Raw genomic sequence first — 27,546 nt, forward strand, 5'->3', positions numbered from 1 at the left:
CTCTGAGCTAGTAAGGAAAGATGTCTACAGCCCCAGTCATTACAGTGTTTTAGTAAAATGGTAGAAGATGCTGTGGTAAGGTGCAGTGCTTGTAGAAAAACTCTGAAGGATCCCAAGAAAAAAAGGTACTAATATGGAGAAAGAGAAGAAAAGGAGTTGGATCTAGGGAGTCCTACAGAGAAGGACTGTGACTTTTTTTTTTTTCCTGTTATGTGCAAGCTACATTTGTTGGCTGAGTTATTGTAGATTGGGGCCATGTAAATTCTTTCTTTCAAATGATAAATTACTCACGACTGGGATTTGGAAAGTCCTGGGTATGGTATTTGCTTCCTTCTCCAGTGGCAGAGTCTGGCTACAGGCACTTTGAAATACCACAGAATTTTTTTGCACTGGACATTTTTTTCAGAGCACTGTACTTCTAACCAGCCTAATTCCCAGTGGGATGCATTTATTCTTAAATGGGAATGCTTATACTGGCATATTTTATTCTAGTCTGAGAAGAAAAATAAACGCTCCCTGCTTAAAGCTCTTTGATGCTGTATGTGGGGCCCATCTTCCCAAATGTAGGCACATACAAATTAATCAAGTATCCTGGGCTTCCTTTTAGTCAAAGTGAGAAATAGCACCTTCAGTAGACACATGTAAAATATCTGAGACAAATCAGAGAAAGCACCCTGGAAATTCCCTCTCCACTGGCTGCACAGGATGCTTAACACAAATCTCATTTGGATGTATAACTTTCAGATGTCCAGATTTGAACAAAATAAATCTGACCATATGTGTCTGCACTGGAATTTGAATCATTGTGTCCACAGTGGTGCAAAATCATGAATTCAAGTTGAGTTGTATGGGTATGCTTTTTCCCCCCTAACGTAAGCCAAAACTTACACCCAAGGCATGTGACAAAGCTTTCATGCACTGTGGGTGGGGACTTTGGGGACTGTAGAAACAGCAGGCTGAGCACTTATGTAGGTGGGTTTGCTAACTGTGTGGTAGACGTATTACTGTGATAAGTACCTGGTTGCTTTTTAGCGCACATCCAAAATACAACAGCTGACGACTTGTTTTAAGCTAGCGGTATAGAATTAGAAGCTGCCAAGACAATGCTGCTGATAGTTAAGCTTGCTAAACATGTTCCTTTTTAAAAGAAAAAAAAAGCAGTGTGTTTCTTCCCAGTGTAAGTACAATTGATTCTTGACTTGAGTGAAAATATTTCTCATTTTTATGGAATGCAGAATACAGAATTTAGACAAAAAGCATGGGCATTCCAAGAGAACCTCTATCCACCTTCTCCCTCAAATAACAGAGAGATGGTTTACAACAATATTCGTCATAGGTTAACTTTCAGTGACTTTTAGAAAGGCTTAGGCTTGGTATTGGGTTTTTATGTCCATTTCCTGTGTATGTGAGCATCTTTCTTACAGAAAGCTCTTTGTAGTGCACTTGGTCTTTCCACCTTCACTTGCTGGAAAAACAGCAACATGGAATTTATGGATTTTACCCATGGTGCAGGCAGCACGGAGAGCACTGGAGAGCTGTGTGTTGAGGCTGTTATATACATCAGCTTTCACCTGTAGTGCAAGGTGCTCAGTAGGAGGAAGAGTCCTGCACTGTGCACGCAGAATGCACTGTATGGTTCTCAGCTGGTGCGCTGAGCTGAGACCTCTGAGTGCCTGTGCTTTGTAAGAGATGATGTAAGCGAGTGGGCACTTCACCTTTGATGATAATTATTATGAATGCCATTTAAGATTCATATCTTAAAGATGTTCTCAGAATTACTGCTTTATCAGCAATCTAAATTCTTAAAATGAACTCTACATCTTGTTGGTAAAAGCTGAAGTGCATTTTTTATCCCAAAGTGAATGACATTATCCCTAACTTAGTAGTATTGGCATACTTGTACATGTATATCCTTTACACCCCTGGACTCTTAGTCCAGTTTATAAATAGTAACTTGCATGGCTGAAGATGGACATTATTTGTGCCTGAACTCAGTTACTAAGGTCTGGGTTACAGTGGCTTGAAAAGATGGTGTACATCAGAAAACCTTTAGTGACGGTTGGTAATTGTCCGGGTACGCACACTTAGCCCACTGCAGTTGTGAGGCGATGTGACTTTGCTTAAGCCTCTGAAAGATATCTAAGTGATTCTTGTTACCTCATATTTGGGGTGGTCTAAAAGCATACCCATTGATAGCTGGCATAGTTAATCTGACAGGCTGGATTTTACTCCATTTCTTTTCAGGTGAGTTGAGAGACCTAAATGAGAGCAACTGGTGGACCACATTCTGATGGGCTCCCATGCTGCCTAAATATTTTTGTTTCCTATATTAAATAAAGTTTATGGAGGAAAAAGGATGACAAGATCTGTAAAGACTGATTTTTCTTGCAAACTGGAATGCCAACAAGTGGCCAAAACATGCCCTGAGCCTTGATATGCCACAGGTCAAGACAAGACATGCCAGGTACACACACTTACACCTGGGATTTGCAAAACACTGCAGATTCCCCCTGTAGAGACATAGCTTGAAAAAATGCTCTGAGCACATTGCTGAGGTTGCACGAGTGCCAAGAGTAGTGTATGTATCTGGATTGAATAGAAGTGATCAAGGGCTGGGGAATAAATATAATTGTACTGCGAGTGTGTTGTAATAGCAGAAACAGCTTCATCTCCTTCCTTTTATCCACTTGGATCGAGCTGTCTGAAAGCGTTTCATGTCTTCTGTTACATCACATGTAGAAAAAGATGAAAAGAAGTGCTCAGATCTAGCTCCCTGGGTTGATGTTGAACTTACTATGATCTGATGCAGAACTCTTTTATGAGTATATAGAATCTGAAATACAGTGGAAGCTGTGCTTCTAAATTCTTAGCAAAATGTTAGGCTTATTTATTCTCTTTCCAAGCTGATGTGCAAATTTACTGACAGTTATCATATGGGCTAGATTTTAAACAAATGTTTAGTTTTACTTTTCAAGAACAAAAATACTTAAATATGTTTACAGTGCAGGCTGTTGATGATGTTTAACATACAGTTTCAATGTTCTGAGTTTTTGCCTGGCAGGCTAAGAACTGCACTGTAATTATTTTTTAAATTGTCTTCATAGCTTAAATGTTAATTGGGTTTTCGACTATGGATGTTGAAGTTTAAATGCTGCTGATACAGCTTTACTTGAAGCAAAGTAAGAATTAGGAAAATGTGAAATATGTCCTGGTGTTGCATCAAAATGGAAATACGGAGTGCTATCAACCTAGACTTATACTGGGCACTGCAGAAGTGTGTTGTGTAGTATCCATGGAGCAAGATTGTTACCTTGCAAGGCAGACAACAACTGAATAAAACCCACATCAACCCACATTAGGTATTTCCTGTTAGGAAACACTGGATATTGTTTTTCATAGCCACTCTTTATGAAACACGTTATGATAATTGTCAAGTGCTGTGATACTTCTTCTTATTTGGTAAATCTTGTACATGTGGATGAGATATTATTTTTCCATGGATATGTTTATATGAATTGCAGCCAGTGACTGTACCTAGAAAATTATGTCAATGTAATGCAATGTTATGTAAGTTTTGTTTAGGTTCTTATATGCTGCACGTCACAGGGTCTGAGTGGCTTCCAGAAGTGAAGTGATGGGATTATCATCTGCTACACATGGTTTTCTCTCTCCCCTTCTTTCCAAAGGTGACTTCTGTGTTCTTTTTATTTTCAGTGTCTTTTAAAATAGTTATTACATTGTCTGAACGCTGTTCTGTATGTATTTATGTGACTCACAGAGTAGAAGATTGTGAGCTTTGTGCTGGGGATAATTCCAGTGGGAACTCATCCAAAAGTTTTAGGCTGGCCTACTGAGAAAGCTCTGTTTTCTGCACAGCTTTTCTTGGGAGATGGCTAATCCTGCTGTGACTGAGCAATGAAACTGCTGTCTATTTTTCCTTGTCCTGTCTCTCCCTGTAGGTGACCGTTCATGTAAGTGTCCAAGGTCTATAACTTCTGAGTGCCTTAGGAATTAGGATGCAACACTGAAAGCAAAACTGCAGATTAAATACATCACTTACACTTGCATTCATTTGGAATTGGTTCTCACAACAGCAAAGGGGTGTCCTTTCACATTTGTAGTGCTTATTCTCTATTCTGCTGCAGGGAGGAGGACAGCAGGACCGAGGTTACAGTGATCCCAGAAGGACCCACTGTTAGCAAGTGGGTTGCTGTGAGACATGTGTCCCCACCTTTCCTTTATCATTTCCAGCTTCTTCAGGCTGAAGTCTAACACTGGCTCTTCAAATCTGTGTGTTAAAGATGAAGCAGCATCTGATATGTGTAACCCAAGAAGAGCGCAAACCCTTTTGACCAAGTATTACTTCTGTGGTTTTTATTTTTTGTCTTTGGGGGTTTTCTCCAGCTGGATATTGCTTTTGATCTGAAATGATCTGCATGTCTCCTAGGAGCTGAACTGTCTGGTAAACATTTTGATCAAGTTCCAGCACAGTTTTTTCAAGTGTGTTTCTTTTGCCTTTTTCTAGCTATTTCCTGATGCTGTTTATACAAAACACCACCTGCTGTCAAGGGCAGTTCTGGCCATTTGAAATGTCCCCATGTCCACGAAGCAGCTGTACCTATTAGGTTTAATTTCTGCAATGAATTACCAAGTGTGTGTAATTTAATACCCACTCTTCTTCCCTGCCCTCCTACCACCAGTAGTCATCACTTTTCATCTGTGAAAGCAGTGATGGAATTAGGTTGCCAAGAACCTGGAAGGTTTGCTTTCTCTGTAACAAATTTAAATAATATATGCAAGAAGTGGGACAAATTTTCTGGTTTTCTGCCATATCATATAACCTTGGAATCTGTTTTCTTCATGACTAGCAACATTAACTACTAATTTCAGTTCATTTGGAGGAGAAGAAGGAAAAAAAGGGGAAATGAAGACTAAGCTCAGGAGCTGTAGCAATACACAAGTACAATTCTCTATTAAATGTTTTAAAATTCCAATAGAATCTATATATGGGGACTGATACACAATGAAACACACAGGATTTCTAGATGGAACAGGTGCCCAAGAAGTCTGAATCAAAGTGAAACTGAAGATATAATTTTGCATGGTAGTAGTCTGTGCTTTGGATTTGGATCATGGGATGAAGGAAGGAAAGAGAATCTGAATTGTTTGTAAGTACAGTTGGACACTAACATAATAAGAGTTGTGTGTTTTTTTTTTATTTAAATAATTAATTTATTTATTTTTTGTTCAGGAGAAACTTAAGTAAGGAATAATGGAGGAGTGTCAACAGAAGAGTGGAACCTTAGCTGCCAGCAAGCTGCTTGCGTGACATGACCGTCCCATCCACTGAATGTGTTGGAGCTTTCCTGACAAGGTTTTAATATTCTGCCATTGCAGACTGATTTTATTTTTAATTTTTTAAGAATCATGAGATTGGAAAATTTAGAGGACAGCAGTTTTATGATGAATTTCATGAGCCATGTGATATTGTTACTGTCACCTGATAAGACATGCTTATAGTTATAAACTACTTTTTCTTCTTTTGTTCTTCTCTGCTTCCCTCTCCAAATTCCTGTATCTTTTCTCAACCAACTTTGGCTGCAATAGTAAAACTACTTTTTGTAAAATTTTGTTAGAGCAGACTTTTGTTCTTGGCTCTTGGAATATCTCTGAACAACTCATAATGAAGAGATTAAGTGTTGAATTCAGTGAGGCAGTTTCAAGCAGGTTTTTAGATTATTTGAGTAGATCCAAGACATGTTTGCCTGGCTCCTCTGGAACAAAATAATTGTGACTGTCACTAAATGTTACATCTGGTGTCAAATTCCATGACACTAGTTTATGTCTTTGAAAATCTCTGGACCCCACTTAAATAAACACTTCACAAAAATATACATTGCATACTTAGCAGTGGAGAGATGCCACAGTTAGATGACAGAGACACTCTGTGAAAAGGGTCTCACCATGCATTCCCAAGGGACACATCTTGTTAAAATAAAATACAAGGAAAACAAGAACATATCAAGAATAGTGGTCTGTGTATTTCAAAGGCAACACGCTATGCCAAGAAAAACATTGTAGTCATGATTCCAGCTTAAACAATGTTTGAGAAGCATATTGAAAAGCTTTCTACTTCAGTTTCAGTTCAGTGCTAGTGTGAGTTTTCAGGCTTAAAAGACTTTTTTATATATATTTAATTTGGACACAATACAGAAAGTACAGAATTAAGAAAAAGCATTCCTAATGTTGGAACACATTTGTTACCTAGTCTGAAAATGCATGAAATATAGCTTGTTCTTTAAGTTGTTCTTAAGAAATAGGTTGCTCTTAAGAACTTGGAGAGATGAGGAAGAATGTTCCAAAAAAGTTTTTTTTTTTTTTTTTTTTTTTTTTTTTGTTTGTTTGTTTACTTTTTTGTTTCTTAAAAAGGAGAATCTAAATCGGAGAAACAAACCAACTACATTCATATGCAACTAATGCACTAATTCATATGCATTATTAAACTGGTAATGGTTTAAACCTAAACAAGAAATTAGTCTTTCTTGCAATAGCAATGGCTAAATGGAAAGCTGGTGATGAAAACCCTTGTTTTAGGCATAGTAGTGTCTCTTTAACAACATTACACAGCAGCTTCTGCTGGCTACGTATTAGATGAAAACTATTCTGCTAGATATTGTTCCTTGGAGCAATTATTAGCAGAATACGAATGGCATAAAATTGGTAAAAACAAATCAAATATATAGTGTCTCAGAACACATTTCTGTGGATAATCAGTGACAACAGTGAGTGAAACTATCTGGAAAAGGTGACATCTGGCAAAAGGTGACATCCAGAAAATTTAGCTGATTTGGACAGAAATTATCTACAAACTGGCCAAACTGAGTAGCGCTCAGAAGGGAATATAAAGGCTTGTGTTTCTGATCATTCCTGTGTTGCCATCTGTCCCTGCTCTAAAGAGCATAGCAACCCTTAGTGGCTCTACATGGTTGCCTGCTTAGGCCATTACCTGAGCATCTGTTTCATTTTGTTGGATTTCAGTATTCCCAGGAATGAAAGGGAGTACAGAACTCTAGAAAGTGAAACTATATAAATTAAAGAGTAACCTAAACCAGCTGTAAAACAGGAGGGGGAGGAGGAATGCTGCACTTCTATTGCTCCTGTACAATATGCTGTCCACCCTTATCATCTAGACCTGTCAAGTTTTCTTCTCTTTCGACTTTGACTGCATTTATCTTCTGGCAGCACCCTTAGTTTTTTTAGCTGTTTCTGTGTGATAGCTCAAGCTATAAAACTGGACATTACTCTGTGTAATTGGATTGATATATTTCCAAAGATTAGACGTGCATGCTTCTGGGATTTAGATGGAGATATCTGAGATGTGCTGGTACACATGGGTTAAAGCTGTGTGTTCAGCCCCAGTGGAGCAGGAAGCCTAGGACACACCAAACTGTCCAGATTCAATAGAATAAAACTCTAGTTTTTCCTATCTGCACCATGGTTTTGCAATGTGATAGATAATACTGCAAAACCAGAGCATTGGAAAGGGGCAGTAAGTGGAATTTCTATGATCACAGAATTGTAGAATATCAGAGTTGGAAGGAACCCACAGTGATCATCAAGTCCAACTCTTGAGCCCCCAAAAGACACCCCTCTCAAAAACAAACAAACAAACAAACAGACCATGTGTCTGAGAGCATTGTCCAAATGCTTCTTGAACTCTGACAGTCTCGATGCTGTGACCACTTCATGGGGAGCCTTTTCCAGTACTCAACCACCCTTCTGGTGAGAAACCTTTTTCCAATATCTGGTCTTAGCCTCCCCTGTCCCAGCTCCATGACGTCCCCTCGGGTCCTGTCGCTGTCCCCAGAGAGCAGAGCTCAGCGCCTGCCCCTCCGCTCCCCTCGTGAGGGAGCTGCAGGCCGCCATGAGGCCTCCCCTCAGCCTGCTCTGCTCTGGGCTGAGAAAACCAAGGGACCTCAGCCCCTCCTCATTCATCTTGTCCTCCAGACCCTTTACCATCTTAGTTGCCCTCCTTTGGACACTCTCTAACAATTTTATATCATTCTTATCCTGTGGCACCCAAAACTGCACACAGTGCTTGAGGTGAGGCTGCACAAGTGCAGAGCAGAGCGGGACAATCCCTTCCCTTAACCAAACTGGCAGTGCTTGTGCCTGATGCACCCCAGGGTATGGTTGGCCTTATGAAAGGACTGAAGAGGACTGGTCCTAAAATGGCCCCGAATAATGTAAGTTCCATAACCAAACTAAAATTTTCTGAAAAATAATGAATTAAGCTAATTTCTGGAAATTATTTAGCACTTAAAAATGACATTGCATTTTGTCTTCCTTTTTTTCTGGAAAGTATCTGAAGTTTCTTAAACTGCCTGATGGGAGGCTATGAAAGACATAGATCCTGTTGGCTGCTATGTGAGGAAAAAATATAGCTGTCCTTTAAAGACCAATTTCACCTTGCCTTTCATTTAACTAGACTGTTTTCTGCATTGGGTATTAATGAGTTGTATTGATCTTCAGAAAACAAAACAAACAAAGGAACACAGCTAAGACAATTTCAAAAACAATTGGAGAAATAATCTGTGAAGACCAATGCAGTATTTGATTGGAGATGAAGGAAGGAAGACACATTTGCTCAGCATTAGATACTTAAGATACACATTCATGATGGTTGTAGCCAGCCTACCGCTGGCGGTTGAACCCTGCGTCCTCAGCCTCTGCATTAGCCAGCCAGGCTGCCTAGGCTTCCTTTGTAGGTAGCAGCGAGTGAGGCCCTGCACAAAACAACTGAGAACACCTGAGTCAAGAGAGTCCTGATCTACTGGCAAAGGAAACTCTCCCATCTCTGTTGGACATCAGAGATATGTGCTTGGGAGGTGCCTAAGATTGCATGGTGCCAATTATGCCTCGTATGTAAATTTTCAAAGAACTAATACATTACCTCGAGTCCTCTATGAAATATCATGGAGTCAAATAATTTCTGTTCACTTCACTAACCAAGAATATTTTATTTTATTTTCTTCTCATAAATTGTCCTTATCTAGCTTTCACTTCCCATTCCTTGTACTGCTACCTTAAGATCATGAAATAAACGCTTCATGGTTTGGCCTTATCATAGGAGAATCAAAGCTTATATACAGTGAGAAATAGTGCTTACTAAATTTAAACATCAAGGCAAGCTGTTATCAACATGCAAGACAGCTTTATTGTTATGATCATTTATTCATTATACTTCTAGCGTACCAGGAGCCGTGCAGCACATACTGCTAGGTGTGCTCTCTGCCCTTTGAATAATGATATTTTGGAGTTCTCCTGAGACTGAAAAGCTGGTTGATCTACTCTTGAAGCTTGACAAGCAATATTATTATTTATCTTTTTAAAATGAGACAACAAAATGTAATTACCATTCTTTCTGAGCATCTGGAAAAATGTATATAGCAGACATGAACAACTGCAATTCTTTTCCTCTGTTAATCACACTGGGTAGGAATACTTACAGATTTTATGGTCTGATTGCCTTCTTCATGTAATGTGATTCACCACCACAGTTGGGGATAAATGCTGCAGGAAAACTGCTGTGAAAGGTAAAGTATACATTATTCTTTGAGATGGTGCATTTATCTTTTTAGTAAACCTGGTTCATGGCTTTCAACAGCTATAGCCATCCATGAATAATGTAATTTGTGTCAGCCCACAGGGGCCCGGTAGCAAAGCAACTAGGACACCTGGCCAAAGAGCCAGAATGGTGCGCATGAGTCCTGCTCCATATGTGTGCTGACAGTGCTTCCCAGGGGATCCTGCTTTGAATGAAGGCTTAGTCATTCAGGCTGGCAAGTGGGCAGGGGTGATCCCTACAGCCTCATGACTGTCCCTGCTGTTTTCTGCAGAAATGGGGATGCTTTAGATGCACTTAGGTCTCATCCCAAGACTCTGGTGGGTGGTGGATGTGTTTGGTAGATGCATATCACTGCCCTCTTATGGACAGAGTCGGCAGTGATCAGAAATCTAGTATCAGTCCCCCCACAGCAAGGCTCACGGTGTGCGTCATACCTGGAAAGCCTCTGTGGTTCAAGCAGTGGCAACCTTATCTTTCACAATATTAATAAGTGCATCCAGTCACCAATACAGTCTTTGCTGTGCTGTGCTGCACAGGCCAAAATCTTAGTCTTGCTGAATATGGCTATCTGGAACTCCATTACTCAGATGTACAAGCTGCCCATGGAACCTACTGTAAAAGCAAACTAGATTAGGAAAATGGCAATATTTGCAAGCAGACTCAATAATAATATTTAATCTGGTAGGTTAGTATTGTGCAGTCAATCAAAACCAAGACTTCACTACTTCTGTGCTAAGGAAGAGAGAAAGTGTATTCTCATTAGCTGGCATTAAACCTCCCTGGCTATATTGTTGAGCTGCTACAGTTTCAGTCTCTCTCTCTCTCTTTCTCTCTCTTATTTATTTATTTATTCATTCATTCATTTATTTATTTATTTATTTATTTATTTATTTAATGTCAGGCTGAAGCTCCATTACTCTGTTTGTGACCTCTTTGTCAATCAAACCTATTGGAGTTCTAGCATCAGTTCTGGATCAGGTGTTGAACACAATTCCCTGCAATAAACAGCTGCCTCTTTTCTCTGTACTTGTGCACTGCTACCTAGGGTGCCCATCAGACAATGGCAATTACATGCTGTAGCTCCCAATCTAGTGAATTACTGGATGCTGAAGAGGGAAGATCATGCCACCTCTTCACTCTGCTCCTTCTTCTTGTTGCAGAGCTTTGACTGTCCTCTGCATTATCTCTACTACTCATCTGACTATACAGTGGATTGACTTAACATGTTAGCCCAGCAGTAAAATAACCCCAACTAAAAAACTAAGTAGAGCTTTTTACTGCTTAGCAATTTAAATTGGCTTTATTGTACAGTCAGAGCATCAGAAGTAACACAAGAGAGGAGTTGAGACTCTTTGGTTGGGAACAGGAATACAGACAAAAAAGAGAGAGAGGGAAAATGGATTAGCAGGACCATCACTTCCCAATGCAACTAGCTGTTCTGTCTTCTCCACTGTGCATCTAGCTGTATTCTTAGCATCTCAGCACCTCTCTGTCTGTGGTCTGTGGTTGTCATTTCACAGGAGAGAAAGTGAAGCACACACAGTCAGTGGATGTTCCAGTGTTAAGCAGATGAGCTGAGACATGGCAAGAAATTGAAGTTGGGTGTTGCAAACCCAAGGTGAGTGCCTGAACCCCTGGCCATTCCTTCTTACCAGGAGGTGCAACCAATCTTTCCTCCTCCGTCTTTATTCCTGCTCTTACATGCTAACCGTACATCTGCTTATAAGCATACAGAGTTATTTTAATACTCTGCTGCAGAGGCAGAGGTTTGGAATCCTTATCCTATCCTTTTATCTATGGAACTACTGCAAATCATCTTGCCAGCTAGGGAGTAAAGTGGAAGTTGCCTTCCATTTGTTGCTGCTCCATTGTAGGCTGACTAGTGAGCGTCTGTGGTCATCTGTATCTGTTTAGCTGCAACGGTTTTCTAATTTCTAAGCTAAATGTGCTAGCACTTGGATTTCAAAGTGTAGAAAACCTGTTTAGCATATTCATATGCAGGAGTGCTTCTAGCTGGAGTTTTTATGAAATGGAGTTTTCTTCATTGTCAGGATTGGGGATATGAAAACATGTCTTGCTGTTTAAAAGTCCTAAGGTAACGTGTCCTGAAGATGAACTTGTTTCTACGTAATAATCATGTGACACTCTTAAAAGCCACTGTGCAGACTGTACATGACACTCAGGGATGTGTTTAAAAGCAGTGTTACCAACTTCCAGTCTGACGTTCCAGTTCGCATGTATATATAGTAAGTCAGATAGAAGTGTCCTATGCTTAGGTCAGACTAAAATCTCTTTAATTACCCACTTGTAAAATCTTCTAGTAGCACAGTACAAAAGCAGTAAACAGCTCATATAACACCTTGAAAATAAAGTAACACATTGGAGCTGAAAGCTTCTAAATTACAGCTTATTTGTTGCATTTAATATTAGCCTCAACTAAAATTTTTATTGGCTCTGTTTTGCTCAGTGAATGTAGCCTCTTCCACTTACGGAGTGCATCCAAAGAGACTGTGCTTTCCTTGTGCATATTCTGTAAGTATGTTTGCAGTATGGAATACTTGGTATCCACAATACAAGCTGTGCTATTTAGCTGTGATTAGTTACTTAAGTCACTTGTTATTATTTCCATTACCTAATTGGGGGAGACAAATTTATAATTAGCAGGGTGAGTTTGACTTTCTGAATAAGGCAGTAATTTGTGGGATGAGATTTAGCAGTGAAGTAGAATTAAGATATTTTCCCTTTTCTTAATTATATAGATCCTGTCCATAGAATCAATCCTAGAAAATTAAGTTACTCTTAATACTTTAAGAAGGGAACATATTAATTTTAACTACTGTATTCTATTAAAAAGGAAATGCAAATATGTTCCTGATACTAACTGAGAAATATTGCCAGTAGAGTTTGATTTGTGTAGGTCTGTGTATAACATATGTACGATGAGTCTATTATGTACTTAGATATTTTTGATCCATGGGCCTTGGCTCTCGTAACCACCTTTAATTTGTACCTGAAATCAGTGATATAGCTGTGATTAGAGGCTGACAGTTTGGTACAGGTTTCTAGTCAAAGCCCTTCCTTGCTGGTAAGGCAGCTTTTCTGTGTTGCTTGTGTGGAACCGCTGAAATGTATTAGGAATTTTGACAATTAAGAACCACGAACTTGTTCTTTCTTCCATATTTGCTAGGACTGGAAGTCTTTCCAGGGATACATTTAATGTTAAAGTTGAAGTAACAATAAGAGTCTGGCCTAATTGGAGACTTCAGCTTCTGCTGAGTCTATATGGGAATATTTTACTCTGTTTAGGAATATTATCCTCAAATCTGGGCTGTTCAGTGTCAGTCATGCAGTTCAAAATATCAGCTCAGGCTTCATTATTGTGTTGATTTTAATAAACATAGTCTCTGGCACCTCAAGATTTAGTTTACTTTGTATTTGGCTTACAAATTATGTTTTCAACTCCAGTGAGTAGAAATGAGAGACTGAGAACAGACTCAGATGTCTGCTCACAGACTTTCTTTAGGTTGCATCTAGCCTCTCACTGACCTATGATGAGCATGAGGGGCTGAGTAGTGCTCATAGGGCAGTCTTGAATTCTGTTGGGCTCATGCAGAATTGATAAGCTAGGTGTCAGGATGAATTATCACTCAGGTGCTTATCATTCTTCATGGACTACACAGAAAGACTAGTGTGACTGGGATTCCAACTCAGATGTCTGCATTAAATACCTACTGCTAGATGGGATGAATCAGGTCTTTTTTTTTTCACGTTGGCAGTAATGCTAATGAAGATCAATTGCATAAAGAAACGTTCAGCACATCAGTACCAATCAAGAACTACTATGGAATTTACTCAGAATATTGTGATCAGGGGTTGCTCTCTTTGTCAGTTATTTTGAATAACGTCTTGAGTTTTTTTTTGACAAATATGGAAATACGGTGAAAAATAGGAAAGCTGGATCCAAAGTAGGTGAGTTGATTCCAGCTTTGTTCAGGCTTGATCTAAATCTGAAGAGAGTGCCTTTCCACAAGATGCTGGGTGGAGACACCCTGGGTTCTGCAGCTCAGCCAGTCTGGCTATTTCACTTGGAAAATTCTGCTTCGTTTATGCTTCTGCTCAGGCCAACTTTGTGCTAGCTTCTGCTTTCTAACAGATGTGCAGATTCACCTGGCTCCTATATATTTGGTAGAGAATTCCCCTCCTGAGTTCAATGGATGTGAAAATAGAAAATAAGCAGTACTTATTATGTCTTTCATCTATATCTGCATACTCTGTTAAGTCCTCGTACAGAAGTTCCCCTTGTAGAGAGAGGAAATCGTAGTTGTGAAGGGGCTGGACCGGGAGCTGATTCTTGCTTCTCTGAGGGTTGGGCTTGGCATAGAATTCATTAATCTGCAGCTCTGGCTTAGGCAGGCATTTTCCTCCCTCCTTCCTCCTCCTTTCCTTTCCTCCACTTGGCTGCTTGTCCTTGTCTGGCTCTCACCCCACCATGCTAGCACAGTTGTGAGTAGAACTGCTGAATAAATTGGACTGGGGAACTGGTCCAGCTAAAAAAAGATTATTATATTGGAGGTCCAGATTATATTTCAGCTGAATCACTTCCTTAGGAGACTACACAAATGTTTGTGCTGGGAGGGCAGTGCAAGAAGCTGGATTGGACATGGAGTAGGAATGGCTTCAGCTGGCAAAAACATCATGGCTGCCAAAGCCTCAGTCACAAGAAAGTGCTCTCAGAGCGAGGGCAAACCTGATCGAGTGACCTGATAGACTATTGGCAATGGACCTGCTTTGAGCAGGGAATTGGATAGATGACCTGAAGAGATCCCTTCCAAACTGAAATATTTTCTGGTTCCATGATACAAACTTAAGTCCTGTTTCAGACATCCTTTGGCTTTGTAAATTTGGCACCTCATCTTTTGAATTTATCTGTGATGCTTTTGCAGTTGTATTTTTTCAAGAGATGAATACAGAGTTAAGATCACTACTGTTCAAAAGAGGTAGAGGCCTTCTGACCATCTGGTATGCTGAACATAGTAAAAGCCACAACACATCCATCCCTGTTTTCCTTAGTAGGAGGAACACACTTGTGACTTTCCTTTACTCTTTTTTACCTTTTTCTTAAGTAAGATTTGCGAATGTGGCACTGAGTACTGTTGTATTTTGATTTGTTACAGCTTAATTGTAAATAATGTGAAAGCTGAAAGGATGTTGTCTAGGCAGAAACATTAGACAACCCCCTACCTGTTCTGTTGTCACTTTCTGTGATACCCATGCTTCTGAGCCTGTTGTTGCATAGCAAGTGGCAAAGCAGGCAGTGCCTTCAGTGATGCGGGACTGTCCCTCACAGCCATTTATCAGCTCTCTGGTTCAAGGCCACCGTGTGTTGGAAGTAGATTGCATGGGCACATTGACTGTATACCTACCTCTGTTTCCTTCTTTGTGCTGTGATGCTGGTGTTGAGACCGATGTTTATTTTCATGCACAAAGCAGGGAGCAGAAGACAGCGTAGCTTTCCCTGTAGCTGCAGCAATGCAGATATCAAAGAAAGTGCCGACACCTGGAGATCCCACACATCTGATGCATCCTCCTGGGTATTGCAGCTCTGGCAGCCCCTGCTATTTTCCAATGGGATAGCACTCAAGAAGACCACAGATTACTGCACAGAGATCCAAGGCCAAAGATGAGTACTATGTCTAAGCATTCAAGGTGCTGTGCCTGACTTTTTTGGCAGTCTGCACAATTTCAGTTTAAAAAAGAATATATATCTTTTTAGTATGCATGAAAATATATGTGGGAGACTTTATTCTAAACTTTTTCTGTGGCTTAAGTGAGAAACAACTCCAAGTATGCAAAGGAAACTGGAATGAACCAGTTCGAGGGTGATATACATGTAAATGTATCCAAGTGGGTATTTGTAAGAAACGGTGCAAGCAACTACAGCTCTGCTTGTTTGACATCCAGAAGGGGATTCATTTATGGATTCAATGGAGAGGCATAAGTACTCTAATACATTAGTCACCCCATTCTGAAGTAGATACATAGATTAATTCATACAAGTTGTACTCCAGAAGTGCCTCTCCACTACGTTTAAAAAGTTGTCCAGATGACTAGCTCAGATTTGCCTGCTTACTTAAAAGGCATCTAAAGTTTTAGTGAAATGAATATCACCCCTGGTTTACTGCAGGCCTAACTCATGTCCAGCTTTAATATGGGGATGTGAGAGCCTCATCCTGCTACCAACATGAATATGTTAGCTCTGTCTGGATCTTAGCCATACTGAGAGAGGGATATACTGACATGCAGAGCCATGGCAGAGCCAGGCAGGGGGCCATCAGATATGCAAGGACTTCATAAATTTTGTCTGTCACAACTTGAGGAACATCCATGCAGGGGGACGTGCAAGGGATTGTCAGTAGTTGGTGCTGCCCAGACACAGGATCTGGTGGCATCTGAAAGGTAGGAAGAAGCACTGCAGTAGGTTGGTCTGGGAGAGGGATGCTCCTAAAACTTTTTATGACAGCTCTGCCTGCATTTCTTGCATGCCAGCAAACACTGCTTCTGACCCAGAGAGAGGCACGTAAGTTGCATTGCTCAGAAGCCGACAGCAAGTTATCTGCAGCATGTGAAGGATATTTTAGAGCAAGAGTGTTCCAGAGAAGTATCGTGTAGGGTCAGGACCTCAGGGGCAGCTCAGGGATGAAGTCTGAAGAGGAATTCCCTGGTGGCAGACCTGATCCCAACCAAAATCTCTAGCCAGTTGGCCTTCTCCATGCCAGCACAGCTGTTCATATCACCATGTGGGAGAGCAGACTGGGAAAGTGATGCCACAGAAATATAATGTGTTCTTTATTATTTTGCCGTGTTGTTTGCTGTCTTAAATGGCTCTGCTGCCAGTTGTCTGTGGTGAGATTCAACCAACAACCCTTGCACAAAGCTGTTTTTCAAAGGCTCAGTGTAGCCCATTGGAATGAATTGCTCTTGAATTGCTTGAAAGAAAGGTCTGATGCCTGTAAACATTATTTGCACAAATAACATGCTTAGTGAGAGAGTATCTGAGGCCGACCAGGTATCTTGCTTTTGTCCCCCCATTAGATTTCTGTTGCCATCCAGCCAAGTCATTCTTGCTGGTGACTCAGGTCTTTGCATGTTTCCTGGCTACCCTTCAGCTGCTCCTCAGAGGAGATACGGAGTCGTGACAAGCTCCTTCTCTGAGCCTGGTGAGCCAGGCAATGTCGCAGTGCCTTCGCTTATCGTCAGTGACCTCACCGGAGAGACTGAAATCGATCCTCAAGGAGGGCTTGCTCTTTTAAGGGAAGTCAGTGAGCCTTTACTAATTACTGGTTGGCATGATATGTGTTGGTTATTTGAACTAGAGAGGGCAAAATCCCTTGGGCCTGCTGCCCAGGCTTTATGAGTTTATTTGGGGGTGGCTGACAGCTTGCTGCCCCGGTGCTGTGCCTCATCCTGGACGTGCAAGGTGACTGAGTCAGCTGCTGCATCACCTCGGTTTACATCATGGTTATGTTCTGTGGTAGAAGAGGGCTGATTCATGTCGATTCACCAGCAGCTCAAATGTCCACGCAGTTTGGGCTGGGCAGAAAGCTGGGGCTTTACTTTTCACCTTTTGTCCCATTGGCACCTTCACCGCAGCCCTTAGGCGATTTGAATACAGGGAGATCCACTGCTCTGCAGAGCACAGCTGGCAGTCCTTCCTGCTCACCTCAGCACCCTTCCGCCAGGGACTTTCTTGGGTCTGCAATCGCAGGAGCATACTTCTGGTGGGCTCTTGTTGTGCTGCCAACCCCCGTATGTCTTCATTTCTTCCTAGCTCACTGAGCGAAATCCCTTTTCATTCCCACCCCTACTCATCTCCCCGGCTCTGCCTCTGCAGCTGTGTGCGGGGCAGCAGATTAAACCCTATCACTGCACTGCTGAAAGCCAAAAGGAACTTTGTTTCTGAGGGTTAGCTGCACTCCTGATTGTGGTACAGTTGCATTCCTGGTGACACTCCTGACTGTGATAGAGTCAGTGGCACAGCCCCATGGTGCAGTTAGTAGTGGACAGGAAACTGCCTGGTGGCTTTGTCTTGCAGAAGACAAAGCTTTGTGGGCTGAAAGGAGTCTGTCAAAGGGGCTTCAGTGTAAGAAGGGTGGGAGATCCACAGGATCTGCTCAGAGAGGCCTAAAGGGCGTGGTGGGGCAGGGTGAGAAGAATGGCCAGAAAGGTGGAAATGAGTGTGTGACAGCTTCCTGGGTCCAGGCAAGACTGTGAGTGCTGTCAGAACAGAGAGAGGGCTAAGAGGAAGCTTTACCACGGAGAGCTGTGCATAAAATCAAGGAGGGGAGCACTGGAGGAATTTTGTTATATTTTGTTAGATGTATCTAGAAAAAGTCCAAAGACATTTCTAGGCACATCAACTTTCCAGTGGTGCAGAGATAGATTTGTGGACCTGAAAATCTGGCTGCTTTTTCCCCCCCCAAATATACCACTTAATCAAAAAAAAAAAAAAAAGGACTTCTAACAAATGTTGCCTCTACCCTGAGACCATCATAGCTCCAACAGCAATGCTATTACAGGCAGAAGTAGAGACAGAATGAAATGTGGGGCACCAGCAATGAATTGGAGGAAAAATTCAAAAGCAGCTCTTTCTCAAGGGTATGTGAAAAACAAACCTTCCTTATGCAGTCTCTACCCAGCAGTAGATTTTACATCCTCTGTAGTTCCTAGAGTTCAACCCAGTTTATCATCTAAAAATGCTTGCCTGTTTGTTACATAGCCAGATCCTGCTCTGCTTTCTCCAAAATTAGCAGGGCTTCTCAAATAGTAGAGATGACCAGGATCGGTCCCTTCCTGTTGTCTTTATGCACAATTTCCCATGTTGTTTACTGCATAAACTCCTCAAGCTAAATATGTCCATCAACTTATGTGTCATGGCTCTGTCCCAAAGCTGGCCGTGGTACAGACACTGGTGAAGGAAGTCTTCTAGCGTATGATAACACACTGCCTTCGTGTTTCTAGTTTACTGCAGGGTAAGTGATGGTATATGATTTCAGGGAAGACTGCCGATCTGCAACCTCTTCAGGAAATTGTAATGTTCACTTAGACACTATCCTTAGTCTGAATACATGAACTCACTGCCGAAAAGACGGCCACAATTTAAGTTAATTGTACAGTTGTTGGAAACAATGAAAGAAAAAAAAAGGTTTCTCATTGTAGTCAGTCCTCCCACTCATGGGATCAGCCAGTTTCATATCCTTGCTGTCTCACACCACAAACCAACGGGGAGGAAACAGTAGTTCCTGACTCCTTTTTGAATTAGAGGAGGCAAAGGAAGGACATTTTTGTATTCTGCACAGCTTTATTTTTTAGCAGTAAGTTTGTATTTCACTGCAATTTTCAAGTGTTTCACATAACATTACCACAGCTATCCTGAGAAATATCAGCAGTGGAATTGTTGCTTTATTTTAAGCAAAGAAAACGAGACAAAAATAAGTGAAATTGAAAGAATTCATGTCAGGACTTCCTGTCTCTATGTTTAGGCTTAGTTTATTAGAACCTGTTAAATGGGGAGATGAGCTAATTCAAAAGGCTTCTTGGTAAAATGCAATCAAAGGGTAATACTTCCAGACTTTTTCCTCCAATTTACAAGGTAGGGCTGTGGAATAGGTAACCAGGCAGCATTCTGTTACATCAGTCTTCAAATCTGGAGAGAGTGAGATAAGGAGAAATGCTCTGTTTGCCTCTGAAATGCTAGCGGCTGATTCCGAAGGATCCCTGATCTTGTTGTTGATAGGAGGAAGCTCTTCTTAGATGAAAGGACACTGTCTTGGAGATTATGGTCTTGGCCTCAAATCAAGGCAAGAATGAGATATCACTGTGCAAAGAAGTTTTCCCCAGGCATTCAGGAGGGGCTGGGAACTTTGAGTAGCTCTATGCCTATTCACAGGCATATGTTCCCAAGACAGAGGTTTCTACATGCTTTCTAGGGACAAATGCTGATGAAAGCATACACCAAAAGGTGGCACCGCATTGAGGCCAGCAGAGCTGCTTAAAACAGCAGGCTGTTTCCCCTTGCTTCTTGCAGTCAGCCATTCCCGTTCTTACAGAAAGTTCCTAACAATCCCAACACAAGCATTTATATGACCCTGTGGCACACTATATTGGAAAAAATTGCTGCTTTTTTTTTTTTTTTTTTTTTTTTTTTTTCCCAAGGGCTGTTTTTCAGCTGGATCAGTTCCCTGATCTGGTTCACCACATGGCCACACAAATATTTATGATGGCACAGTACAGCAGATGATCTGGGAGTGATGTGGGAGTGGGAGAAATCAGGGGCTGCTTTATTGGCAATCTTGCACACTTGAAAGAATACCAAATTGTAGCTTAAGGAAGAAAGGAAGAGTCGTGGGGTGGCACATCTGAGAAGGAGGGTTGAGGCATGTACATTCTTCCCCAGAAATAAAAACACAGCTTCAAATGCCAAATGGTGCAATTACAGGAGGTGAAGAGCAGCTAGCACAGCCATTTCAAATAGTGCAGTCTGCAGGCAGGGACATTTTCAGTATTTCATCCATCCCAAAACCTCACTTGGAGGGAGCTGGGAAGCAGAAGATGCAGACGGTGGACCAAAACAGCTGCAAAAGCAGTGGGTCAGCATGCAGATGAGTCCTACACTTCCTTGTGATCTGCAAGAGCTGTGGTGAGATCCTATGGGAGAATATCACCTACAAATTATTAATCACAATTTTCTTGCTAGGCGGGGCTGCTTGCAGTAGCCTTCTGTGCCTGGCACAGCAGCCTGGCTGAGCCCTCATGGGAAGATGACCTGGAGCTCCCTGCAGTTGTACACCCTGCCTTGTGTCACCTCGCACTTGGGCTTTTCTGGCCTTGGGACAGGTGCCCTGTCTGTACCTGTCAATACCTCTCAAAAAAGACTTTGCTGGGACTTTGGATGTCCTCTGGCAATTGCTTTAATATGTCTGTTTTTTATGCCAAAGCATCCTAGTTCCAGGGCATCCGGGTGGAGAGGAAAGAAACTCAATAACCGTTGTTTTCTGCTTTCTGAAGCTCTACTGTGTTATAAAATGCTTCGGAGATAACTCCCAGTCCAGCAGGGAGCTCAAAAGACACTTCACCATTGTTAAATTAATGCAGTTGCCAAGTCTGTTCAGAGCCTTAGAGCTCTGTGTGCTGAAAGGCTTTGCTGGACAGGACAGCAGTAAAAATGCTGGGCTATATCTCTGCTGCAGTCTCAGGCTCCAGTTCATACTTGCTTTTTTTCTCCAGGACCCAAAGTACAGCTTAGACACATCCAAGCTAACTTGTTAACTCAGAAGTAAAGCTACAGGGCAGCACAGAGTTCAGGAAAAATTCCTGCCAGAACATCTGGGTGAATGAAGCAGCACTGAGCTCCTTGGTGCTGTGGGTTGTTGGTTGTCTCTGCCCCCAAAAATTGGGTCTTTCCACACTGTAGAGTGTTTGTGGGGCATTCAGTCCATTACACTGTGAAGGACTGTGCTTCCCACGTAGTAAGTAGAGATAAGTTTTCCCCATTTACAACTGTCTTTCAAAAGATTTTCAGACCCCTGTTGTGTATAACCTCACAGTTACACAAGAGGTGAGGTGAGGGCATTTCTGCTCTGCGCGCAGTGTCACGGAGGGATGGGCCCTGTTCAAGGATTTAGCCTGAATGCCAAGCCTGATTTAGTGTAGAGGTTCCTCTATTTTTGTTCCCGGTGACACAAGAGGCAGTTCCTTTCGGAAATGGTTTGTCATAAATGAAGTTCTGAATATCCAAGTGACTTCTCATTTTTCACTGGCACTTTGTTTCAGTAGCTGCAGTTTCAGTCAGTACTTCCCTATCTTTTAAGTGAATGATACCTCCACTTCTTCAGAGGCTCTCAGGATCTGTGGTGAGATCAAAGATTTCGACTGCTCTGTGATCTTCATTAAAATGGAGAGACAATAGGGAGTGGGCTGGCTCAGGCAGTGAAAAGTTCTTTAAAAATCTTTGTCTCTTCAGGCCATAATAACTGAGCAATATCCCAGCTTGGGTAGAGGATGCAGGGCAAGAAGCAGAGCAGTGCTGGAATCAGATCATTGGCTCATTTCTTTCTTTTGCACTTTGGGAGGGTCCTTTCCTGGACATTAAAAGTTCTGCGTTGCCCCTGCATTTGGCTGATGAAACCTAATGGGAAGGAACAGCCTTGGGAACAAGTTTACAGTTCCAGCTGCTACAGATTGAAGAGCAGGATTGCAGGGCTTTTAAAGCTCTGAATGAAAAGAAAGCAAAAACATCCCCATCCCCAAGGAGGTGTCCGGTGCCCCGTGCCCTGCTCCTGGCTGGGCAGTGGGACAGGCCCTGCCCTGGTGGAGCCACGGGGAGCCCCCAGCCCCAGGAGGCCCCCGGCCCTCGTGGGGCACTGACAGCAGGTCTGCCTCTGCTGGAATCCAGCCAGTGCCTTTCTGCGGGCTTTTTCCCGGTGTGTTCTCAGCTACATGAATACATCTGAGCTGACTAAAAATATTCTTATCTATTATTCAATAATCTCTTCATCTTTCACCTTGCTGCTGGGTTGCTTTGTAAAACTTTAACAATAAGCTCAGCCGATTGAAGTGCAGATAAGGAGTCAGCTCCTATGCGCAGATTTTTGCTGGGGAATGGTTTGTGAAACCCCCACTTATTCAGTCTATCTACTAGTTTCAAGACCTACAGACACCACCACATGAAAAGAGGGTGCTTGTTTGTTTCCACAAATGTTTCAAGTATGTAATATAAGACAAACATGTTATTTAGCTTTTATTTAAAAATATCTATTGCAAAAGCACTGAGCTAGACTCCAACAGCCAGGAATAGCAAACGAGCTGTTCGTTATGTGAAGCAATGTTCTCAACAGTGTTTTCACATTATCAAATATTTTCAATATTTTTTCATTTCAGTGATTCTTCTTCATCAGTGTCAGAATGTTTGGTGAATGCATTTCACAATATTTTCTTAGAGAGTGTGTGACAGCCACACGTTCGAGGCTGGAGGAGGAGGAGGAAGGAGGGAGTTACCTCGTGTATAAAGGAGAATACTGGAGCAACTCCCCTCTCCCAACCCACTTCAGATTTTATGACACAATTTGCGTTTTGGAAATATGCCATTTCTTTTTTTTTTTTTTTTTTTCTCCTAGGGAAAAAAAAAGGCAATACATTTTTCACTGTGACGAATCATCATTCTCCAGCCTGCCCAACCTGTACGTGCGCTACATGCAGGCAGTGTAACGCTGTCTCATGGAGGCGCTTGTTCAGGAGTGACAATGGAAGTCTAATCCAGAGCACAGTGATGGTTTTGGTCTGAAACACACTCCTACCTACATAAGGAAATTTCACCACAAAATACCTATCTGAGCTGTTGCCCATTGTAGATAGGTGGATATCTGGCACCTTCTGCACTTTTGCCATTGAGGTGGCTGTGATAGCAAAGGCTTCTCCACTCTTAGCAAGGAATTGCTTTCACATCAGACATCCCTCTAGGTCTCCTGTGTAAACAGGACTGAAAGCTAAACCATCTATATTCTCAGTATTTCCCTGAATCCAAATTCTGGAGGAACGAAGGGTTAAAAACATTTAAAGCATTAAGAAAAAAGTCTTATTAATTAAAAATGAATGAAACCCATCTTAAGCCTCTTTGGCTTTAGCTATGCTGAGAAAAAACATCACTGAATCAACTCATAACTTGCAGAAAATGCAGTTGCATTTAATGACATGGTAGCTTGTCACAAATTTCTGCCCTTGCCCATTCCAAGGACAAAATGAAGTTTAATGTTGTGATAGTTAGAAAGCATTTTACCTCATACATTTTAACGCTGCATTTTCCCAGCGTAGTGTTGGGCTTAGTTATTCTAATTTTATCTTCAGTAATGGGTTCCTAATTTTATTGTTGCGGCTGTTGTTCCCTCAGGGCATTTGGAAATGAGAATCAGCATTTAAAAAAAACACCTTAGCTATAACAGACTTTTAATAATGAAATCAATGAAAGGAGTATTCCTGACTATAAATCCTGAACACTTTAAGAAGGACACATGAAGCATCATTACCATTTGTTTAGTGCTGAGTTTTCCAGCCCTGTTGCATTTAACCACGTTTTTGTCCTGAGGATATTCTGCCCAGATCTGCCAAACCCCATTCAGAAGGGCTGGTGCATGACATTTTTTTTTTTCAACCAAAACATTCGTCAGATGTGGCAGAGTCCAGGAAACCTTTTGAAATAACAGAGGATTGTGGTAACCAGTGTAGAATTGTGGCATTATGACCAAGAAGCTGCTTTGAAGTAACAGCAGGCCTTTCCTCTGACACAGAAATAGGTGCAATTTTTCCATCACTTCTGTGGGAAAGTTGGTGACACCAGATGTAGGAGGAAGCATGTCTATGGCTAGGTGGGACTCTGGGTTTCCAGCAGCTCTCTTCAAAAAGGTGATCAGTGTCTCTGTATGTGTGCGCCCCTGGGAGATGGGCTTTTCTCCTGGGAAAAGTCTCTGGGTCTCCTCACTGGCTGCAGCTTTTCTGCTCTGTCTGCCCTGTGCCTCCCCAGCACCTGTGTCTCAACCACTGATGGCATTTGGAGGTAAAAGGAAAGCCTTGGTGCCACAGCTCTGGGATGGCCAGGTGCTCTCTTCCTCTGCTGCCCTTCTCCGCATCAGCAGGGACCATCAGCAAAGGTGTCTGTGGGCCCCACGTCTGCAGACTTCTCAATTCCCATGTCTGTAGATTACTCAAGTAGGATAATGTGTTTAAAAAAGGATTATCTTGCTGGCTCTTGTTTGCCAAATATCAGCCTGGAGCAAGTTTTTACAGCTGAGTTGCAATGGCCTGATAGCAGTGTTTATGATAGAAATTCTGCCAGCTATTTAATGCCAGGAACGCGCTGGTCGCTTAGTCACTGGAAGACTTTCTTGTCAGAATGACATTTTTTTTTTTTTCAGATGGGAATATGTTTGGTGAATATTGCTTGGTGCTTCTAAGAGCAAAGGCTCCAGCTGGTTAGTGGTTAGCCAGCCCCACGGGCACTGCTTGCAAACGCCCCATGCAGCTCTGCCAGGAACAATAGCGGCTAATGCTTGCGCAGCACTTCTCCTCGTCAGGCTGATCGCAGCGGTGGTGGCACCCGCGCTGCACAAAGCTGTGGGTGCTGCAGAGCTGCCACCACAGCTGTCTGGTAGTACAGGGCAGGAAGGGGGTGGTGGGGTGCAGAACATATGCTGCCCATTGCTCCTGTGTGTTGCGTGAAGAAGAACAGCGCATCCCAGCACAGGCACTCAGCACTTACCAGGGCTAGCTACCGCACTGTGCCCACCTGGAGGTAGGAATCCTCTATCCTATGGACAAGCATGTCTTGGGATATTTTACATGGGAAATATGGCCTTGAAGTACCACAGCTATGGCTTCCTAAACTCTTTTTTTACTGCTCTTCATGTCACAGAATCAGAGAGTGGGGATTTGTTCCTTTAAGGCAATTTTTTTTTTTTTTTTTTGATTTCTCATCTGATTTCTCACACTTGGAGCACTTCTGGGTAAAGAATACCAAATATGCAAAATTATAAAGTGCTTCTACAGTGGAGTTACTAAGCCCCATTCAATCTTGTGCCCTTGAGCAAAAATTAAAAAAAAAATAATGACAAGGCAACCTCATGGCAGTGGACTTTGCCCTCGTGGAATTGCAGGATAACCTTTCTGTGGATATGCCCTTGGGAGATACTGAGAGCCAACAGCCTCACATGTTGGTGTGGACAAAAGCTACCTAGAATCTAGATTAAAAGGAAAATGCGTTTGCTGAGCTGCTCTGGGTAACACAACAGCTCCTACACCAATGTGTTTGTTGTCATTGGCCTGGTACGAGCAGCAGGGTTTGTTCAGCTCATACTCAGTCATATAAAAGAACATGAAAAATGACACTGTGATCCAAGACCACGGAGCTTCAGGTTACGTGGTACATTGCCTGCTTTCAGTTAAGCTCAATTCAAAGGAAATTATTGCCAGTTGTGTTTCATTAGTGTATTGAAAAAAAGGCTGCGTTTATGTTTTCCAGAAAGTTGCTGAATCACATCACTGTGCAGAATATGTTCCTCAAATTGTGTCTCTCCAGTAATGCAAGGAGGAAAAAAAAAAAAAAAAAAAAAAGGCAAACCCATATCAAGACATGAAACCCTTTACATGGGTTTTACAATAAAAATAATGCCACCTTTATTTAAAGCCTTGTGTTGCAGTGCCTGGGAGTTGAAGGGCATAGAGTGTTCCTCTTCTGTTCCACTGCTTCATGACCCTTGCTTAACTATTTATGCTGCAATCCTAAAACCTGCTCTTGCTCCCCAGGAGACAAACACTGAAGTATTATTAGACCTTAGTGCGTGGGGGGGAGCTCTTAGTATAATTTTAATGTATAAATATTGTATGCTCTGTGCCTGTTAAGTTTTACAGACACACAAGTTAGCTGGTGCACACTCTGGTGGCCAGTCTTTCTGCAGAGGGAGCTCACAGGTATGCCACAGTAAGTAGCACGTGTGTTTCCCATGCACTGTTTGCCAATTTCTCGTTTATTCATAGTTATGTTTAAGCTGAGGATGCATATACTCAGTTACACATCTTATAAAAGTCATTACTTCCAAACAAATGTTTTTCAGTTGCTAGTCCTTTGATTTCAAAGGCTGAATCAAATCTAGGTTTGTTTGCTAAGATCAACTTTCTGTCAAACTTTTTTTTGGTTACAGCCCCCATCTCCTTCAAATATAAAAATGCCTTATCCACTCTTTTTTGAACAATAAAATGCAAAGTGAGGTGAAGGCTCTTGGTACAGATCTGTATCATGCTCAGCAAATGCAATTCTGACTAGGCTGGGCCTTCTGGGCTTTGCAGTTGAAAAAATAACTACCAGCTTTCTGGGCTGACAATAACTATATCCATGGGTTAAAGGTTTCTATTTTTTTTTTTTTTTCTCATGTAAATTAGAATAAACATATTTGATCTGTTGAAAATCAGGCATATAGGCTGTAGTCACAGTAACAACTCTGTGCTACTTCTGTATATTCTGTCTTCTGAATGCCGTAATAATATTGATTCTGCTTCATACTGCTGCCTTTATGTTGTCTGTGACATACAGTTAATTATTCATTTTCTAATTCTTCTTTTTGTTCAACAGAATAGTAGACTTTACTTACTGCATTCTTCCCTCATTTCTAGGCAGCTGTCTATTGCTTAGGGGGGATGAAATTCTTCTAAATCAAGGAATCACAGAATCACAGAATTGTCTAGGTTGGAAGAGACCTAAAGATCATAGAGTCCAACCTCTGACTAACAAGTCCTCCACTAAAATATATCGCTAAGCTCAACATCTAAACATCTTTTAAAGACCTCCAGGGAAATCTCCATCCTGCAATGTGCAGAGAGAAGGCTGGGATGGGACAGGCCAATGACTGCAGAAGAGGGAAATCACAGCAATTTTTGACTCCTTGCTGGGCTCAGGTGTGAACTTGAAGATGTGTGCAGGAGGAAAAGAAGGCAGATGGGCAGCTGCAGCCCTCTTGCCCATGCCCTGGGCAAGTAGGTGTTGCTGCTGCCCCTCCTCTTTGCAGGGTAACTCGATCTAGCCCTAGGACTGCTCCCTAAGACATTTTCATCCTCTGTCTTTGGCTGTCCTTCTCTCAGGGTTATCACAAGCTGAAAACGGCTGTCACTCAGGAAAACCGGGCGACATGCTCCCTCTATTGGCTTTTCTGGTTGTTGCTCTCATGAGCTGGCTGTTCAGGGAATCGGAGCCACATGCAGGCTTTGAAGGGCGGTGAAAACTCGTGAGTGCATTTATTTTAAATTTAGAGATGATTTTTGCATGTTTATATGTATACATTGGACACAGGTTTCTGTACTTATGTATGTTCGCTAGCACC

The 27,546-nt window shown here is 41.9% G+C and overlaps 1 long non-coding RNA gene across 5 annotated transcripts in view; it reads left to right on the forward strand.

Moving 5' to 3' along the window:
- Positions 1 to 27,546, forward strand: part of LOC110351475 (uncharacterized) — a 113,600-nt gene that overhangs the window by 75,068 nt on the left and 10,986 nt on the right. The window contains exons 1-4 of one of the 5 annotated variants that reach the window (XR_011808662.1): positions 22,779 to 24,968; positions 26,076 to 26,153; positions 26,843 to 27,202; positions 27,308 to 27,450. The exons of 3 other annotated variants lie outside the window; for them this stretch is intronic. This is a non-coding gene — a long non-coding RNA (uncharacterized lncRNA). Of the gene's footprint in view, positions 1 to 22,777; positions 24,969 to 26,075; positions 26,154 to 26,842; positions 27,451 to 27,546 lie in introns of those variants that run through there. One more of the 5 variants, XR_011808659.1, reaches the window with a different exon arrangement.

This window comes from Anas platyrhynchos, chromosome 1, assembly GCF_047663525.1.
Source record: "Anas platyrhynchos isolate ZD024472 breed Pekin duck chromosome 1, IASCAAS_PekinDuck_T2T, whole genome shotgun sequence".
In the NCBI taxonomy this organism is placed as follows: Eukaryota; Metazoa; Chordata; class Aves; order Anseriformes; family Anatidae; genus Anas; species Anas platyrhynchos.